Below are 15,838 nucleotides of genomic sequence, written 5' to 3' on the forward strand. Positions count from 1 at the left end.
GTTTTTCTCTACTCTTATTTACAGATAAAATTAAAATATTGACACGTGCAACAGTCAGATGCACCATTGTTTGAATACTCCTTTCTGATTGGCTTGAAGTGCATTCTAGAGCTATATTATTTCAAGTAATAATGCCCTCGAAGCCGGTGTTTGGAGGACATATTGGCACGTACCAATATATCCTCAAACAGGCTTCTAGGGCATTATCACTTTCATACAACGGGTTAGCAACATAATGAAAATGTCAATCATTATTTGAATAAGTTATTTGATTAATTTATTAATACCATTTCATCCTTCCACAAGATATAGTCCCGACCACAAATCTAGGTTTGCTACCCAAGCCGGCTGCCAGAGATGCAACCCAGTCGTTCAGTCTTTTTGTTCTGTCTATGGACCCGACCCAGTCATTAGTTCTAAATGTTCCATTGCTGGCAACGTTCTTATTCCTTGCTTGCTAGCTAGCCAACTACAGCTAACTTACAGTCACGTCAAACACTGCAGACAGAATAACAGCAGCAGCGGCATTTGCATTTGTTTAAGCTGTTTTCTAGTGAAATGTATTTGGACACATCCATAACAATGAGCTAATGAGGCCTGATTTCACCTGGCATAGAAAATATGCTCTCGTTCAGAGGAGCTGAACAACGAAGCTGGAAAGACTGCAAACTAGCTGCACTTTGTTTAGTTTTACCTTTTTTGAATTGAAATGTCTTTGTATATATCCATAAAAATTATGCCAGCTGATTCATGATTTCAACAGGCTGAGAAACGCTGCCTGCCTTTGTCTCGTCCTGACACGTTCATTACTATGGGACAGTAGGAGATCGAATTTGAATATTGAAACAATGTTGCAAATTTTGGAGACATATAAAACAAGGTTTATACAAATCTCCGCTGTTAAAAACTAAATGTTATTCTAAAAGAAATGTGAGAATGCTTTTTATAGTGGAGATCAAGTTTATAATGTTGGGGGGGTGGGTTGAAACAGAATTTTGCATTACTGCTATTGGCCAATAGAAACACATTGAATAACAGATTCACTACATGGAACAACAAATAGTCCCCCCAAAAATCTAAATAAAGTTTTTTCTGAAGTGTCTGTCCTATATCTGAAAGAGCAGGAAACTATATTTAAAAAACATTTGACATGCATCTATACCCTTATTTTAAGCACTAAACCATCTCCATATATGCTACCATATACAGTTGAAATCAGAAGTTTACATACACTTAGGATGGAGTCATTAACTTGTTTTTCAACCACTCCACACATTTCTTGTTTTTTATTTTTTTATTTTCTTTCACCTTTATTTAACCAGGTAGGCAAGTTGAGAACAAGTTCTCATTTACAATTGCGACCTGGCCAAGATAAAGCAAAGCAGTTCGACACATACAACGACACAGAGTTACACATGGAGTAAAACAAACATACAGTCAATAATACAGTAGAAACAAGTCTATATACAATGTGAGCAAATGAGGTGAGATAAGGGAGGTAAAGGCAAAAAAAAGGCCATGGTGGCAAAGTAAATACAATATAGCAAGTAAAACACTGGAATGGTAGATTTGCAGTGGAAGAAAGTGCAAAGTAGAAATAAAAATAATGGGGTGCAAAGGAGCAAAATAAATAAATAAAATAAATACAGTAGGGAAAGAGGTAGTTGTTTGGGCTAAATTATATATGGGCTATGTACAGGTGCAGTAATCTGTGAGCTGCTCTGACAGCTGGTGCTTAAAGCTAGTGAGGGAGATAAGTGTTTCCAGTTTCAGAGATTTTTGTAGTTTGTTCCAGTCATTGGCAGCAGAGAACTGGAGGGAGAGGCGGCCAAAGAAATAATTGGTTTCGGGGGTGACCAGAGAGATATACCTGCTGGAGCGCGTGCTACAGGTGGGTGATGCTATGGTGACCAGCGAGCTGAGATAAGGGGGGACTTTACCTAGCAGGGTCTTGTAGATGACATGGAGCCAGTGGGTTTGGCGACGAGTATGAAGCGAGGGCCAGCCAACGAGAGCGTACAGGTCGCAATGGTGGGTAGTATATGGGGCTTTGGTGACAAAACGGATTGCACTGTGATAGACTGCATCCAATTGGTTGAGTAGGGTATTGGAGGCTATTTTGTAAATGACATCGCCGAAGTCGAGGATTGGTAGGATGGTCAGTTTTACAAGGGTATGTTTGGCAGCATGAGTGAAGGATGTTTTGTTGCGAAATAGGAAGCCAATTCTAGATTTAACTTTGGATTGGAGATGTTTTTTTGGGTCTGGAAGGAGAGTTTACAGTCTAACCAGACACCTGGGTATTTGTAGTTGCCACGTATTCTAAGTCAGAGCCGTCCAGAGTAGTTATGTTTGACAGGCGGGCAGGTGCAGGCAGCGATCGGTTGAAGAGCATGCATTTAGTTTTACTTGTATTTAAGAGCAATTGGAGGCCACGGACGGAGAGTTGTATGGCATTGAAGCTTGCCTGGAGGGTTGTTAACACAGTGTCCAAAGAAGGGCCAGAAGTATACAGAATGGTGTTGTCTGCGTAGAGGTGGATCAGAAACTCACCAGCAGCAAGAGCGACATCATTGATGTATACAGAGAAGAGAGTCGGTCCAAGAATTGAACCCTGTTGCACCCCCATAGAGACTGCCAGAGGTACGGACAGCAGACTCTCCGATTTGACACACTGAACTCTATCAGAGAAGTAGTTGGTGAACCAGGCGAGGCAATCATTTGAGAAACCAAGGCTGTCGAGTCTGCCGATGAGGATGTGGTGATTGACAGAGTCGAAAGCCTTGGCCAGATCAATGAATACGGCTGCACAGTAATGTTTCTTATCGATGGCGGTTAAGATATCGTTTAGGACCTTGAGTGTGGCTGAGGTGCACCCATGACCAGCTCTGAAACCAGATTGCATAGCAGAGAGGGTATGGTGAGATTAGAAAATGGTCTGTAATCTGTTTGTTGACTTGGTTTTCGAAAACCTTAGAAAGGCAGGGTAGGATAGGATAGTCTGTAGCAGTTTGGGTCAAGAGTGTCCCCCACCTTTGAAGAGGGTGATGACCGCAGCTGCTTTCCAATCTTTGGGAATCTCAGACGACACGAAAGAGAGGTTGAACAGGCTAGTAATAGGGGTGGTAACAATTTCGGCAGATACTTTTAGAAAGAAAGGGTCCAGATTGTCTAGCCCGGCTGATTTGTAGGGGTCCAGATTTTGCAGCTCTTTCAGAACATCAGCTGACTGGTTTTGGGAGAAGGAGAAATGGGGAAGGCTTGGGGGAGTTGCTGTGGGGGGTGCAGTACTGTTGCCTGGTGTAGGGGTAGCCAGGTGGAAAGCATGGCCAGCCGTAGAAAAATGCTTATTGAAATTCTCAATTATAGTGGATTTATCAGTGTGACAGTGTTTCCTATCTTCAGTGCAGTGGGCAGCTGGGAGGTGTTCTTTTTCTCCATGGACTTTACAGTGTCCCAGAACTTTTTTGAGTTAGTATTGCAGGAGGCAAATTTCTGCTTGAAAAAGCTAGCCTTGGCTTTTCTAACTGCCTGTGTATAATGGTTTCTAGCTTCCCTGAAAAGCTGCATATGACGGGGGCTGTTCGATGCTAATGCAGAACGCCATAGGATGTTTTTGTGTTGGTTAAGGGCAGTCAGGTCTGGAGAGTACCAAGGGCTACATCTGTTCCTGGTTCTAAATTTCTTGAATGGGGCATGATTATTTAAGATAGTTAGGAAGGCATTTAAAAAAAAATAACCAGGCATCCTCTGCTGACGGGATGAGATCAATATCCTTCCAGGGACCCCGGCCAGGTCGATTAGAAAGGCCTGCTTGCTGAAGTGTTTCAGGGAACGTTTGACAGTGATGAGTGGAGGTCGTTTGACCGCTGACCCATTACGGATGCAGGCAATGAGGCAGTGATCGCTGAGATCTTGGTTGAAGACAGCAGAGGTGTATTTAGAGGGGAAGTTGGTTAGGATGATATCTATGAGGGTGCCCGTGTTTACGGCTTTGGGGAGGTACCTGGTAGGTTCATTGATAATTTGTTTGAGATTGAGGGCATCAAGCTTAGATTGTAGGATGGCTGGGGTGTTAAGCATGTTCCAGTTTAGGTCGCCTAGCAGCACAAGCTCTGAAGATAGATGGGGGGAAATCAGTTCACATATGGTGTCCAGAGCACAGCTGGGGGCAGAGGGTGGTCTATAGCAGGCGGCAACGGTGAGAGACTTGTTTTTAGAGTGGTGGATTTTTAAAAGTAGAAGTTCAAATTGTTTGGATACACACCTGGAAAGTAGGACAGAACTCTGCAGGATATCTTTGCAGTAGATTGCATCGCATGTGTGGGTGGTGGAACTAATAGGTTGGATAAGAGGACTAGAGGCTCTAGCAGGACTAGAGGCTCTACAGTGAAATAAGCCAATAAACACTAACCAGAACAGCAATGGACAAGGCATATTGACATTAAGGATAGGCATGCTTAGTCGAGTCATCAAAAGGGTCCAGTGAGTAGTGAGGTTGGTTGGGATTCAGACAGCTAGCCGGGCCATCGGTAGCAAGCTAGCATATGATGGAGGTCTGTTTTTAGCCACCTCGTGCGTTTCCGTCGGTAGGATTAGTGGGGTTCCGTGTGGTAGAGGGGATCAATCCAATTCGCAAAAAAAATATATAAAAAAATAGATATAGTTATAGAGGCCCAAGAAAAATAAATAATAAAATAATAATAAAATTGTCCGATAGGTCTATACAGATAGCAGCTGATAAGACAGCTAACGATTAGCGGACCGCAGTTGGGCGTTCAGCTCCCTCGGGCAGAGAACGTCGGTAGTCCAGTTGTGAAGGCCCGGTGGGGCTCCGCGTTGGCAGGAAAACGGGTCCGGATAGGTGATTGTAGCCCAGGAGTGACTGATGGAACTCTTCAGCTGGCTAGCTCCGGTATAATTTATGTTTGCTCCGGAATCGACGTAAGCCGATAGTCACACGGATAGCAGCTAGCTAGCTGCGAGATCCAGGTATAAATGTCCAGAGCTTGCAGTTGAACATGGAGAGAAAAATAGGTCCGGTATGTTCCGGTCCGAGCCGTGCCGTACAAAACTGGCGATAGATTTTCGAGCTAAAGGATAGCTGATGACCACAAACCGTGGTTAGCTGAATACTAACGATTAGCCAGTAAAGAAGCTAACTAGCTTCTGGCTAGCTTCTGATTAGCTTCTGGTTAGCTTCAGGCTAGCTTCTCGCTAGCTTCTGGTTAGCTTCTGGCTAGCTTCTGTCTAGCTTCTGGTTAGCTTCTGGCTAGCTTCTGCTTGTTAACAAACTATAGTTTTGACGGTTAGAACATCTACTTTGTGCATGACACAAGTAATTTTTCCAACAATTGTTTGCAGACAGATTACTTCACTTATAATTCACTGTATCACAATTTCAGTGGGTCAGAAGTTTACATACACTAAGTTGACTGTGCCTTTAAACAGCTTGGAAATTCCAGAAAATTATGTCATGGCTTTAGAAGCTTCTGATAGGCTAATTGACATCATTTGAGTCAATTGGAGGTGTACCTGTGGATGTATTTCAAGGCCTACCTCCAAACTCAGTGCCTCTTTTGCTTGACATCATGGGAAAATCAAAAGAAATCTGCCAAGAATTGTAGACCTCCACAAGTCTGGTTCATCCTTGGGAGCAATTTCCAAATGCCCAAAGGTACCACGTTCATCTGTACAAACAATAGTAAGCAAGTATAAATACCATGGGACCAAGCAGCCGTCATACCCCTCAAGAAGAAGACGCGTTCTGTCTCCTAGAGATGAACGTACTTTGGTGCGAAAAGTGCAAATCAATCCCAGAACAACAGCAAAGGACATTGTGAATATTCAGGAGGAAACAGGTACAGCAAGGAAGAAGCCACTGCTCCAAAACCGCCATAAAAAAGCCAGACTACAGTTTGCAACTGCACATGGGCACAAATATCATACTTTTTGGAGAAATGTCCTCTGGTCTGATGAAACAACAATAGAATTGTTTGGCCATAATGGTCATCGTTATGTTTGGAGGAAAAAGGGGGAGACTTGCAAGCTGAAGAACACCATGAAGCACGGGGTGGCAGCATCATGTTGTGGGGCTGCTTTTCTGCAGGAGGGACTGGTGCAGTCAGGAAGTTAAAGTTTAGTCGCAAATGGTTCTTCCAAATGGACAATGACAACATGCATAATTCAAAGCTGTGCGAAAATGGCTTAAGGACAACAAAGTCAAGGTATTGGAGTGGCCATCACAAAGCCCTGACCTCAATCCTATAGAAAATTTGTTGGCAGAACTGAAAAAGTGTGTGCGAGCAAGGAGACCTACAAACCTGACTCAGTTAAACCAGCTCTGTCAGGAAGAATGGGCCAAAATTCACCCAACTTATTGTGGGAAGCTTGTGGAAGACTACCCAATATGTTTGACCCAAGTTAAACAATTTAAAGGCAATGCTACCAAATACTAATTTGAGTATATCTAAACCTCTGTCCCACTGGGAATGTGATGAAAGAAATAGAAGGTGAAATAAATCACACTATAATTATTCTGACATTTTCACATTCTTAAAATAAAAGTGGTGATCCTAACTGACCTAAAACAGGGAATTTTTACTAGGATTAAATGTCAGGAATTGTGAAAAACTGAGTTTAAATGTATTTGGCTATAGTGTATGTAAACTTCCGACCTCAACTGTATATATTTTTTTAATGGTACCAGGGACCTTCAGACGAGTCTTGTGTGCATCCTAGAGAACAACATTGTGTTTGAGAGTCTCAGCTTTCCACAGAGGTGTCATTTTAGTGTGTAGCCCAAACCATTCAGATGCTACAGACGTTTGTGTGAGAATACTGATTTTCGGGATGTCTTATGGTCTGATAAACACTGTCTAGCTCTGTTACCTTTCACCCCAGATGTGGAAGAGCAATATTGGCAAATGTTGTGGATTGAGACGCAGCCCATGAGAGAAAAAAAAGGTTTGTGGATGGAGTTTTTTTTATGTTAATTCGATTTCGGCGTAGCAAGGAAATTGTAGGATAAGGGTTAAATTACTACTAAACAATGTACATTTTTTGAATGTCAAGACTTTACAGTATAAAAGCCAAGCTGTTTGAAAAATGGTATGTTCTATAAACATTTACATTAAAGATATGCTTTCATTATGTAAATCAAGTCAATTTTAAGCTTCAGTTTGTTGCATAATGATTGGTTGAAATTAATCGGAATCTCATCTAAATCTTTGGTATACAGTATTATATCAACTAAAAAGGGAAATCTGCAGTTCTGCATACATTTTTAGATTGTATTAAATGGTATATACACCCATTGATTCTTGAAGAATTTAACTTACAGATTCCTCTGTCGTACCCCATTAGAATCCAAAATATAAGCTTGTTTTACTCCTTTGTTTACAAACAATGTAAATGTGGGAAAAATACTGTATAGCGTTAATACATGGTTAAAACTATAATGTTGCTATAATGGATAGTCAGTCCTTGTATCCATAGCCCTGTCCATGAGTTTGAAAGTGGTTGCATTTCTCCAGCCCCACCCCTTGCTCCTTTAATAGATAATCAATTCAAACTTTTTTAAATGTCGTATTGTCACAAGTGTGATGCACTGTAGAATTGATTCAATAGCCTCACTGGGTAAACTTGTTATCGAGCAAGATTTTATATTCGTCATCACTAGGGCACTTTAGGCTTTCAGACAAGAATGCACTTTAAGAAGTCAAACAAACCTTACTACATCCAAGGGAAGTACTTCAGCACTGGGTCACCAAAATAAGTCAAATGTACACTACCATCCTCAATGACTAGGTGGTCCAAGTTGTCAACTGGTTCCGAAGAGCCTTGATTGTCTATAAACTGGCATAAGTGTTTACGTAGAGATGTTTCAACTGCAGGGCATTTGTTAAAATAACTGCCAGACAGAAAACGGCCACCGATAGCAGAACGCAAACCCCCGTCTTGAGTCAATACTGCCATCTATTGGTAAACAAATATACCAGGTTACTACATTCCACTCTTAAAAGCTAATAACACAATTCCTTTCTGAGCTAAAGCCGCCAATTTTCTCATAACAAATCACATGCTATTTTTACATGTTTTCCTGAACATGATCTCCCTTAGGATCTGAAATAGTCTGGCGGACGTCTCTGAGGTGGTGTAGCTAGTGCCACCAGCACTTCACCCCTTGATTGTGAAAAAAGTCCTTTTGTGGAGACTTCACAGGAGGAGGTCGTCCCGGATTGGTGGTCTCAGGAAGTTGAGCCTTGGTCTGTTTGTCCAACTGCAACTCTAGGGAACGTTCCAATGTTCTGTCCTGCTCGTTTCAGCATTGATCCATGTCCACGGATGTAACTGGAATTCGAGCTCGGATCTGATCCACGTGTCTCCTTAGTCTTTGTCCACTTCCGATGATCACAGTATAGGGTACTGGTCCTGAGCAATCCTATATTGTAGCTGGAATCCATTTAGGACCAAACCCATAGTTTCTTGTGTAGACATCTCCAGGTGAGAAACTTCTGAGTTTGGCTCTGTCATGTTTCTATTTTTGATTCCATTGCTTTTGTTGTATTTTGACTTTCAGGTCTGGCCTGGTGAGATAAAAGGTTGACCTTAACCTCCTTGACATCAGCATTTCTGCAGGTGACAACCCAGTTGTAGCTTGAGTGATCCTGTAGCTAAACACGAATCTTGACACCTTTCAATGCTGCCCCCTTGCATCTTCCTCATCCCCTCCTTTAAGGTCTGAAACGCACATTCTGCTAATCCGTTTGAAGATGGGTGAAAAGGGCTGACGTTACATGCTGAATTCCATTTTGTTTCATGAAACAGTGCTTGTGAAACAAGTAGCATTGTCGCTAACCAACATGAGGCAATCCCATGACATTGAAGCTTTGTCTCAACGTCTCAACCGTAGCCTGTGATGTCGACATGTTCATGGGGTAGACATCCATCCACTTTGATTCTTATTCAATCAGCACAAGAAACATTTTTCCTAGGAAAGGTCCAGCGTAGTCCACATGTAATCATGTCCATGGTTTTTCTGGCCATTTCCATGGATGTAATGGCGCGGTGGAGGGGGGTGACTTCCTGTTACTCTGACAATCTGCACACCGGCTAACCTCATTTTCCACATCCTGGACCACCTTTGGCCACCAGACGTAGGACCTCGCTAGGCCTTTCATTCTCAACATACCTAAAAGCGCCTGGTGCAACAACTTCATTAGCATACCCCACTCTTGTGGTGGCATAACTATTCTTGAAGCCCACAGAACACACCCATCTCAAATACTCAAGGTCAAGCGGCGAGCGTAGTAAGGCATGATCTGAGGCTCTGTCACGTTAGGCCATGCTTTCAGGAGAAATTCATGCACTTGTGATAACTTCACATATTTTGAAGTCCATTTCCTGATTTGTGCTGTGTTCACGGTTGGATCTTCTAACACGTTGATCATCAAGACTTGGTAATTTTCTCCTTCCTGAGCGACGCTTTCTGGAATAGGCAGCCTACTCAGAGCATCAGCATTCCCATGGTATCTACTTGGCTTGTAAATTATTCTGTACTCGTAGGCCCTGAGCCACACAGCCCAATGTTGAACTCTTGGAGAGACCATTTGTGGTACTGGCTTTTGTTCATGGAACAGAGAGATCAGAGGCTTATGGTCGGTCACAATAGTGAATGTTGTCCCGTATAAGTACTTGTGGGATCTCTGTATTCTGAATATGACAGCAAGTCCTTCCTTGTCCAGCTGGGAGTACTTTTTCTCCGCTGGCGACAATGTTATTGACATGAACCTGATTGGTGCAGAGAAACCTTTCTCCATCCAGTGTGATAGCTCCGCACCCACACCATACGATGAGTCGTCGCACGATAAGATCTCTGTCTGCTGAGTAGTGCACCAGCACTTCTGCTGATTGCAGTAATACCTTTGACTTTGCAAAAGCTTCTTCCTGTATTTCTGACCTTTCCAGGCCACATCCTTCCATAACAGTTGATTCAGTGGAGCTATAGATGGTAGAGAGGTTAGGGAGGAAGCGATTGTAATAGCTCAGTAAGCTAATAGGCTTTCAGCTCCGTAACGCTTGTCGGACCCAGGTACTGCACTTCATTAGCTAACAGTGTACACTTGCTCCTCTTCAGCCGGAGAACAGCCTCCTCCATCCTCAAAACTTCACTCAAGTTACTGAGATGCTTCTCCTACGTGACAAGAATGTTGAGGTAAACTGCTACCTTGGGTATCTCCTGCAGAACTCCCTCCATGGTTCTTGGGAAGATAGCTGGTGCGGAAGCTAAGTGTCTGTCACACTGCTAAGTGTCTGTCAATTTCCACATCCATTTTAGGCTTCATGAGATATGGAACTTATTTTGGCCTATAGAATCTGGGAGTAGCATCTGTAGCAACATGAATGGTAGCTTGGACAACTTTCAATATCCATAGCTCTTCTTTGAAAACACACTCATGATTTGAAAGCACCTGAAGCAGTGTCAATGTCTCTGTGGTGACATGTTTGATTTCATCCCAGTTCAATTGTATTTCCTCAAACCACTTTCACTAGTTCGCTGGAGCCAGTACCTTCCACTAGTAAGAGGCAGACTTTTCTTTTGTCCATGATATTCCACTCGAACATCAGCAACTCCAATCACAGTGGTCTTCTCCCCTGTGTACATTTTGAGTTTAACAGTGGTCTCTCAGTGGTTTACACAGAATCCAAACCGGCTGCGCGCGTGTGCCATTGTGCGCAAATGTATTTTGTCCCCCTACACCAAACGCGATCACGACACGCAGGTTCAAATATCAAAACTCTGAACTAATGACATTAATTTGGGGACAGGTCGAAACGCATTAAACATTTATGGCAATTTAGCTAGTTAGCTTGCACTTGCTAGCTAATTTGGCCTATTTAGCTAGCTTGCTGTTGCTAGCTAATTTGTCCTGGGATATAAACATTGAGTTGTTATTTTAACTGAAATGAACAAGGTCCTCTACTCCGACAATTAATCCACACATAAAACGGCCAACCGAATCGTTTCTAGTCATCTCTCGTCCTTTCAGGCCTTTTCATATTTTAACTTATGTGGTGAATGTCAGCTACACTTTAATAGTATTACCACTACAACCGGTAAAACAGTTTGTCTTTCAATCACCACGTGGGTATAACCAATGAGGAGATTGCACGTGGGTACCTGCTTCTATAAACCAATGAGGAGATGGGAGAGGCAGGACTTGCAGCACGATCTGTGACACAAATCGAACTGACTTCTATTTTAACGCTTGGCAACGCAGATGCTCGTTGGCGTGCACGAGCAGTGTGGGTTAAAATTAAATAACATGTATGTTTACATTTATTTTGCAAAGCTCATGCACGTGACGCGAGTGGTGTAGTCAGCCTGTAATGCACCTAGAGTAAACTACCTGAGGCTTTCTCAAGCATGGTTATATATGATAGCGGGAAACAAACCCCCGTCTTGAGTCAATGCCGCCATCTATTGGTAAACATAAATATACCAGGTTACGACAGTACTGAAAGGGCTTCATCTTGACAACTTGACTATTGACATACACACTTGAGGATTGCATTAACAGTGGGCTCACAAAAATATTACAATAATGAGTGTAGTATTATTTTAAGCAACTCACATTCCTTTAACACAAATACAAATACCCACTTCCGGCGCCGACAGAGATGGCCGCCTCGCTTCGCGTTCCTAGGAAACTATGCAGTGTTTTGTTTTTTTACGTGTTATTTCTTACATTAGTACCCCAGGTCATCTTAGGTTTCATTACATACAGTCGAGAAGAACTACTGAATATAAGATCAGCGTCAACTCACCATCAGTACGACCAAGAATATGTTTTTCGCGACGCGGATCCTGTGTTCTGCCTTTCACCCAGGACAACGGAATGGATCCCATGCAGCGACCCAAAAAAACGACTCCGAAAAAGAGGGAAACGAGGCGGTCTTCTGGTCAGACTCCGGAGACGGGCACATCGTGCACCACTCCCTAGCATCCTTCTCGCCAATGTCCAGTCTCTTGACAACAAGGTTGATGAAATCCGAGCAAGGGTAGCATTCCAGAGGGACATCAGAGACTGTAACGTTCTTTGCTTCACGGAAACATGGCTCACTGGAGAGACGCTATCGGGGGCGGTGCAGCCAGCGGGTTTCTCCACGCATCGCGCCGACAGAAACAAACATCTTTCTGGTAAGAAGAGGGGCGGGGGCGTATGCCTTATGGCTAACGAGACATGGTGTGATGAAAGAAACATACAGGAACTCAAATCCTTCTGTTCACCTGATTTAGAATTCCTCACAATCAAATGTAGACCGCATTATCTACCAAGAGAATTCTCTTCGATTATAATCACAGCCGTATATATCCCCCCCCCCCCCCCCAAGCAGACACATCGATGGCTCTGAACAAACTTTATTTGACTCTTTGCAAACTGGAATCCATTTATCCGGAGGCTGCATTCATTGTTGCTGGGGATTTTAACAAGGCTAATCTGAAAACAAGACTCCCTAAATTTTATCAGCATATCGATTGCGCAACCAGGGGTGGAAAAACCTTGGATCATTGTTACTCTAACTTCCGCGACGCGTATAAGGCCCTGCCCCGCCCTCCTTTCGGAAAAGCTGACCACGACTCCATTTTGTTGATCCCTGCCTACAGACAGAAACTAAAACAAGAGGCTCCCACGCTGAGGTCTGTCCAACGCTGGTCCGACCAAGCTGACTCCACACTCCAAGACTGCTTCCATCACGTGGACTGGGACATGTTTCGTATTGCGTCAGATAACAATATTGACGAATACGCTGATTCGGTGTGCGAGTTCATTAGAACGTGCGTTGAAGATGTTGTTCCCATAGCAACGATTAAAACATTCCCTAACCAGAATACGTGGATTGATGGCAGCATTCGCGTGAAACTGAAAGCGCAAACCACTGCTTTTAATCAGGGCAAGGTGACTGGTAACACGACCGAATACAAACAGTGCAGCTATTCCCTCCGCAAGGCTATCAAACAAGCTAAGCGTCAGTATAGAGACAAAGTAGAATCTCAATTCAACGGCTCAGACACAAGAGGCATGTGGCAGGGTCTACAGTCAATCACGGACTACAAGAAGAAATCCAGCCCAGTCAAGGACCAGGATGTCCTGCTCCCAGGCAGACGAAATAACTTTTTTGCCCGCTTTGAGGACAATACAGTGCCACTGACACGGCCTGCAACGAAAACATGCGGACTCTCCTTCACTGCAGCCGAGGTGAGTAAGACATTTAAACGTGTTAACCCTCGCAAGGCTGCAGGCCCAGACGGCATCCCCAGCCGCGCCCTCAGAGCATGCGCAGACCAGCTGGCCGGTGTGTTTACGGACATATTCAATCAATCCCTATACCAGTCTGCTGTTCCCACATGCTTCAAGAGGGCCACCATTGTTCCTGTTCCCAAGAAAGCTAAGGTAACTTAGCTAAACGACTACCGCCCCGTAGCACTCACTTCCGTCATCATGAAGTGCTTTGAGAGACTAGTCAAGGACCATATCACCTCCACCCTACCTGACACCCTAGACCCACTCCAATTTGCTTACCGCCCAAATAGGTCCACAGACGATGCAATCTCAACCACACTGCACACTGCCCTAACCCATCTGGACAAGAGGAATACCTATGTGAGAATGCTGTTCATCGACTACAGCTCAGCATTCAACACCATAGTACCCTCCAAGCTCGTCATCAAGCTCGAGACCCTGGGTCTCGACCCCGCCCTGTGCAACTGGGTACTGGACTTCCTGACGGGCCGCCCCCAGGTGGTGAGGGTAGGCAACAACATCTCCACCCCGCTGATCCTCAACACTGGGGCCCCACAAGGGTGCGTTCTGAGCCCTCTCCTGTACTCCCTGTTCACCCACGACTGCGTGGCCACGCACGCCTCCAACTCAATCATCAAGTTTGCGGACGACACTACAGTGGTAGGCTTGATTACCAACAACGACGAGACGGCCTACAGGGAGGAGGTGAGGGCCCTCGGAGTGTGGTGTCAGGAAATAACCTCACACTCAACGTCAACAAAACTAAGGAGATGATTGTGGACTTCAGGAAACAGCAGAGGGAACACCCCCCTATCCACATCGATGGAACAGTAGTGGAGAGGGTAGCAAGTTTTAAGTTCCTCGGCATACACATCACAGACAAACTGAATTGGTCCACTCACACAGACAGCATTGTGAAGAAGGCGCAGCAGCGCCTCTTCAACCTCAGGAGGCTGAAGAAATTTGGTTTGTCACCAAAAGCACTCACAAACTTCTACAGATGCACAATTGAGAGCATCCTGGCGGGCTGTATCACCGCCTGGTACGGCAACTGCTCCGCCCACAACCGTAAGGCTCTCCAGAGGGTAGTGAGGTCTGCACAACGCATCACCGGGGGCAAACTACCTGCCCTCCAGGACACCTACACCACCCGATGTTACAGGAAGGCCATAAAGATCATCAAGGACATCAACCACCCGAGCCACTGCCTGTTCACCCCGCTATCATCCAGAATGCAAGGTCAGTACAGGTGCATCAAAGCTGGGACCGAGGGACTGAAAAACAGCTTCTATCTCAAGGCCATCAGACTGTTAAACAGCCACCACTAACATTGAGTGGCTGCTGCCAACACTCTGACACTGACACTGACTCAACTCCAGCCACTTTAATAATGGGAATTGATGGGAAATGATGTAAATATATCACTAGCCACTTTAAACAATGCTACCTTATATAATGTTACTTACCCTACATTATTCATCTCATATGCATACGTATATACTGTACTCTATATCATCGGCTGCATCCTTATGTAATACATGTATCACTAGCCACTTTAACTATGCCACTTTGTTTACATACTCACCTCATGTATATACTGTACTCGATACCATCTACTGTATCCTGCCTATGCTGCTCTGTACCATCACTCATTCATATATCCTTATGTACATATTCTTTATCCCCTTACACTGTGTATAAGACAGTAGTTTTGGAATTGTTAGTTAGATTACTTGTTGGTTATTACTGCATTGTCTGAACTAGAAGCACAAGCATTTCGCTACACTCGCATTAACATCTGCTAACCATGTGTATGTGACAAATAAAATTTGATTTGATTTGATTTGATTTGAAATACTGTTTGCCAAAATAAGGAAACACCAACATAAAGTGTTTTAATAGGGTGTTGGGCCGCCACGAGTTGCCAAACAGCTTCAATGCACTTTGGCATAGATTCTACAAGTGTCTGGAATTCTATTGGGGGGATGCGACACTATTCTTCCATGAGAAATTCCATGATTTGATGGTGGTGGAAAATGCTGTCTCAGGCACCACTCCAGAATCTCCCATAAGTGGTTTATTGGTTTGAGAGATATATACAGTGCCTTCAGAAAGTATTCACACCCCTTAACTTTTTCCACACTTTGTTGTTTTACAGCCTGAATTTGAATTGGATTCGATTTAGATTTTTTTTGTCGCTGGCCTGCACGCAATACCCCATAATGTCAAGGTGAAATTATGTTTTTTGAACTTTTTACAAATTAATTAAAAATGAAAAGCTGAAATGTCTTGCGTCAATAAGTATTCAACTCATTTGTAAAGCCAAGCCTAAATAAGTTCAGGAGTAAACATTTACTTAGTAAGTCACATAAGTTGCATGGACTCACTAAGTGTGCAATAATAGTGTTTAACATGATTTTTGAATGACTGCCTCGTCTCTGTAGCCCAGACATACAATTATCTGTAAGGTCCCTCAGTCGAGCAGTGAATTTCAGCCATAAAGTTCAGGGCCTCTCAATGCCTCTCAAAGA

At 43.7% G+C, this 15,838-nt stretch overlaps 1 protein-coding gene across 2 annotated transcripts in view; it reads left to right on the top strand.

Moving 5' to 3' along the window:
- Nucleotides 1-15,838, top strand: part of LOC139374930 (guanylate cyclase soluble subunit beta-1-like) — a 65,832-nt gene that overhangs the window by 18,614 nt on the left and 31,380 nt on the right. The window lies entirely within an intron of this gene.

This window comes from Oncorhynchus clarkii, chromosome 19 (assembly GCF_045791955.1).
Source record: "Oncorhynchus clarkii lewisi isolate Uvic-CL-2024 chromosome 19, UVic_Ocla_1.0, whole genome shotgun sequence".
In the NCBI taxonomy this organism is placed as follows: Eukaryota; Metazoa; Chordata; class Actinopteri; order Salmoniformes; family Salmonidae; genus Oncorhynchus; species Oncorhynchus clarkii.